The 5,627-nt window shown below is 38.6% G+C and overlaps 1 non-coding gene across 1 annotated transcript; it reads left to right on the forward strand.

Moving 5' to 3' along the window:
* The first annotated feature begins 246 nt into the window (after positions 1-246).
* Positions 247-353, forward strand: LOC128280983 (small nucleolar RNA R71). The gene has a single exon (XR_008271200.1). It is a non-coding gene; the product is annotated as a small nucleolar RNA R71 (small nucleolar RNA).
* Positions 354-5,627: the final 5,274 nt, after the last annotated feature.

The raw sequence follows: 5,627 nt of genomic DNA on the forward strand, positions 1-5,627 counted from the left end.
TATTCAAGAGTTCTACCTGATTAGAGAGCATGGTGACCGAATCAACGTTATAAACACCGGCTGTTTTTTTTTAGCTTTGTCCTCATGACTTGCCACTGATAGTTATTCAGTGACATCTCCTCTATAAACTCATAAGCATCTTCAGGTGTTTTATTAAAGATGGTTCCGCCAGCAACTGCGTCAACCATTTGTCGAGTTGAAGGATTCAGGCCATTATGGAATGTTTGAACCTGAAGCCAATGCGGTAACCTATGGTGAGGGCACCTTCTCAGTAAGTCCTTGTATCTCTCCCATGCATCGTAAAGAGTTTCTAAATCCATCTGCACAAACGAAGAGATATCATTACTTAATTTAGCCATTTTAGCAGGTGAAAAATATTTTAATAAAAATTTTTCGGTCATTTGTTCCCAAGTAGTAATTGACCCTCGTGGTAACGAGTTCAACCACTGTTTAGCTTTGTTCCTCAATGAAAAAGGGAATAACCGAATATGAATGGCATCATCAGAAACACCATTAATTTTAAATGTATCGCATAGCTCCAAAAAGTTTGTTAAGTGAGCGTTGGGATCCTTATCCTGCAAACCATCAAACTGAACAAATTGCTGTATCATTTGAATAGTGTTAGGTTTTAGTTCAAAATTATTTGCAGCAATAGCAGACCTAACTATACTTGACTCAGTTCCTGTTAAAGTAGGTTTAGCATAATCATACATAGTACGAGGAGCAGGATTCTGATTTGCTAGTTCAACGTGTATCGCAGGAGGTAGCTGATTGTCTTAGTTTTTAGCCATCTCTTCAGTTGGGGTTTGAGTATCGTCCTCTTGCTCGTTCTCTGTATATCTTAAGCTTTGCCTTATTTCTCTTTGGTTTCTGCGAACTGCGCGATCGATTTCTTCGTCAAAGAGTAGTGGTCCTGACGGGTTTCTTCTAGTCATAAACTATAAAAAACCTGCCAAGAGAAAGAAAAATTAAATTAATAAATAATAAAAAATTAAATTAAATTAAATTGCAAAATAAACTGCTAAAGTAATAAAAATTGAGCGTTCCTAATATCTTAGTTCCCCGAAAACGGCGCCAAAAACTTGATCACGATTTTCGTGTGACAGGTTTTAAATACTTGTAATTAATCATTCTTGAAACTAACTATTATCACGATGTAGGCAAGTGTACCTATCGAACAGTAGTATAGTTTTAGCAAGACCGGGTTGTCGAACCCAAAGGAACTAAAAGTACTAGTAATGACCTGTCTTTTTATTATCTAGCCTAAAAATAGAGGGTTTTATTTTAACTAACTAATTATCTAAACTAAGAATTCGCAGAAAGTAGAATTGGGGGGTTACTTTTGGAAAATGATTGAATTAAGACAATACCTAAGGAAAAATCCACCTAGACTTTACTCGTTATTCTGGCTCCGAATCGGACGATTTATTCATTTAACTTGTCCCGTAGAGATCCCTAAGTTATGTTATTATCCTTATTTAGGACTAATAACGTCTAATCCCTAGATTGAATAATTGAGACTTTTCTCTAATTAACACCCTAGGGTTGCATTAACTCGATCTATGGATCCCCTTATTAGGTTTCACCCTAATCTGGCAAAATCTTGTCACCCTATGTCTAGGCGCGCAATCAACTCTGCTTAATTATGACAAATGTACTCTTAGACAGCATCTATTCTCCTCTGAATAAGAGCTTATCTTGAATTAGTATCCTAGGATATCAAAACAAGAATTAAGAATACATAATTAAGAGCAAGTTAAATATTTATCATACAATTCAGAAAATAATAACAAGATTCATCTTAGGTTTCATTCCCCTTAGGTATTTAGGGGATTTAGTTCATAACTAAAAAGGAAAACATCTCAGAAGAATAATGAATACAAAACATAAAGAAAACTCAAAACTCCTGAAGGGAACTTGATGGGAGATCTTTAGTCTTGATGGTGAACCTGACTTTTGAGATGGATCAATCAGCTTCCCTTGAGCCGTTCCCTGCCTCCTTCTCTCTGTATCCCTTCTCTTATTCCTCTAAGGTGTATTTATAGGCTTTGAAATGCCTAGGAGCCCTCAAAATTAGCCTTTTTCGAATTGGACTCAACTTAGCCTCAGTAAGGACACGCCCGTGTGAATCGTGCTTTGATTCTGCCAGATTGACACGGCCGTGTGGTATGCCCGTGTGAGGAAGTCCAGGCCGTGTTGATTTCGTACTTTGGCCCATTTTCTCCATTTTTGGCCTGTTTCTCGTTTCTTTCGCTCTTCTATGCTCACCTAAGAATAAAACATGAAATTAAGGCATTAGGAGCACCGAATTCACCAATTCTAAGGAAAAATATCCATAAAATGCGTTAAGCATGGGGTAAAAATATGTATAAATTACGGTTTATCAAAGCTTCACTTCTTTGGCAATCTTTACCTTATCCACTAAAGAAGCAAAATTTTTCTCCCTCTGTGGAGCTATTAAAAACCCGTAGACTATCTCTGAAGCTGTTCTTGAAATGCACACAGCGCTCGTATTCAGTTGCCACCATCCCACATGTATATCGGCTTAATCGCAAAAATTCAGCCTCATATTTAGCTACTGATTTATCCCCATGAGTCAAATTCAGAACTCTATCCTCCGGGCATCCACATAACTAGCGCCCGCATATTTTCCCTGGAAAGCAGTCTTGAAAATTTCCCAAGTCAATCGATCGGGCTGAGTTCCCTCCTTAACTATAAGCCACCATTGATAGGCTTCATCTCGCAGCAGTGACACTGCACCTTTTTGCTAGGGGGTGCAATCGAGGTCGTCCATGATCTTCTCTGTGGCCTCAATCCAATATTCTGCCACATTAGGGGCAACTCTAACGATACCTCTAAAAATCTCAGCCCCATTAGACCGGAGTCGTTTTGTAATCGACCCACGGCCCATAGTACTAATATTGGGCCCAGTGACCCTCTCCAGAATTCTTAACATGGCTTGGGACAATGAGACCTAGCCTCAGTCACAGGTGAAGCCGGTGCCTCCCTAGCTTCAACATTAGGCATGTGACCAGATGACGAAGAAATAGCCTGAGCACCTCCACAACCTCCACCGCGGCCTCTTGTACCCCTTCCGTGAGTACCTCTGGTGCTCATTATCAATTTGAGTTTTATTTGTATTAACAATTTTATGCATCAATTTTACAGTTGCAGTGCTTATTAATGGATATTTTATGAAAAGCAGTATCAGTATTTAAGAGTTCATTTTCACAGATCGCAGTCATAGTATAGTTTACCCTATATAAAGTATTTCAGTACAGTCTACTACCTACAGTAGTCTCAGTATTTTAGTTTTTAACAAGCAACAGTTTTAGAAGACTTACAGAATCGGCGCCGGAGACTCGGTGTAACACACATTCAGTAAAAACATTTCAAAATACTTTCAAATCATTTGAAACAGTTCTTCTTAAAATTTCAAGTTTTAAAGGAAACCCAAATCCATAGCCTAGTTTTGTAACCTGACTTTGATACCATTAAATGTAACACCTCAAACCCAGCCCAGACGTTATGGCCGAATCTGACGATGTCACATTGAAGTCGTTTTCACAAAATATAATATTGTTAAAAAAATAACCTATTCTATATTTAACCTCTTTATGATCTTAATGAAGATTTTAGAATGTCTCGTCCATTGTTAAAATTCAAGTCGTTTAACAAAATGTTAATCATATTAAATTGTTATTAATTTTTTTTAAAACATTGTTTGTTGTTGAAGCTTTTAAAATATGTTGCATAAACGTGGTGTTTTGAAAAACATTTATCTTTTTGAAAACCCGCCTTCTAATGCTAGCAGATAAATCAAAATAAATAAAATTCCAAATTGAAGATTAAAAATTTAAAAAGGCCTTAATACATCAAAATACCCAAATTAAATTACTTACTAATTAAAGGTCGAATATGGAGGCATGTGCAGTTGTGTGGCCATCTCCGAGTCCCTTGTAGCACCGATCTGTCTTAGATTGGGGATTACTTACGCAGACAAACAGAAGGTTGAGTTTACAAAAATTCAGTGTGTAATCCCTTAATAAACAAACAGTCAGTCATGCAGTAAGCAAATACAGTCCGGGCCTAAGCCCACATCAGTAACAGTTCAGTTTCAGTTAGGGCTTAGCCCATTACAGTATCAATATCAGTGTGGGCTTTGGCCCATTTGATTCGATAATGATCAGATATGCAATGTAAATCCTACCCAACCAGCCTCTACACTCCACTCCGTCCAGCCTTACACTCCATGTGGGGATAAAATCAACCCACCCATCCCTACATTCCAAAATAGCACTGGTTGTGGCACTAAACAGTATTTGCAGCAGAGTTGCTAGTACAATACACTTCCTCCAATCATAATAAACCCATCCCCATACAACATATCATAATATCATACATGTATGCAATATATATAAAATGGCATGCTCAATCAGTCAACATTTCATAAGAGCATAATGTCATTTTAGCACATAGGGGCATAACTTTCATTTTATCAATTTTAGGGTTCTAGGTATACTTACCGACCCAACAGTAGGTCCACAGTCGACTAGGGCGACCTGTGCAACCTTAATAGTGAAATAGTGTAAATGGGCCCAAAGCCCATAATACGGGCCCATGTAGGCCCACACGCCAAGAAATGGCCTTGACCGTGTGGATTACACAACCTAGCCCAACCTTCTCCATACATCTGTGTGGTTTACCCATATGGGGCCCACATGCCCGTGGGATCCACACGGCCCATTTCGGCCCACCATGGCCCAATTCGGCCTCAAGCCAAGTGATCGCTTATGGCTGGGCTTAATGATTTTATGCTCACATTTAGGTGTTCGGATTACTACACGAGTGAGTGCACGCTTGTGTAGCATTGACGATCACCTATTTTGGCTTTTGCTGATTTATGATTATGAAAGTGTTGTTACGCACCTGATTGCGAAAATGCGCAACTAACCCACGAGCACTCCAACCTATCACAAACAGAAGCTTCAGTTAATTGCCTAACAATCGAGTTGAAGCGAATCCTAACCAAACACTTATTTGAAAGATTACCTATCCCTCGCCTTGATCGATCGATTGAGGCTTGTGCAAGAGATTGGTTGTAACCTCCTAAAGATTACCTGTATTCCAACAGAGACTTATTATCTATTACCATACCCGCAAATAGTTGAACCAAGTGTGAAATAACTTACCGGAGGCGTAGAACTAAGAATGAAAGACAGAAGTATTCGATCAACACCCAAAAGCACACCTTTAAATCGAGGCACGAGATGGAACAATTGTATCCCTGTCAATTATCGGCAGAGAAAACAAGTTGCTAGATAAAGGAAAATTACAACAGAGAAAGGGAGACAGAGAAAAATAACTGTGCAGATTCATCAAAGAACACTTGCCTAGTCAAACAACAATAGAAAGATATGAAGAATTCGGCCAAAGTAATCAGATGAGAAGAGAAGGAATCCGTTAGCACAAAAGAATTGAAAGAGGGGAGAAGATGTACTCAGTCAAGAGGAAATCAATTGAGGAAGGAAAAAGAAAGATAGAATAAATCAAAACCCCAAGGCTAAAAACCGAAAGAGTTTGAGAGAGAGGGAAGAAATAGGTATTCGGTCAAAGAGAGAATTGTT

The sequence above is a fragment of the Gossypium arboreum genome, chromosome 9, assembly GCF_025698485.1.
Source record: "Gossypium arboreum isolate Shixiya-1 chromosome 9, ASM2569848v2, whole genome shotgun sequence".
In the NCBI taxonomy this organism is placed as follows: Eukaryota; Viridiplantae; Streptophyta; class Magnoliopsida; order Malvales; family Malvaceae; genus Gossypium; species Gossypium arboreum.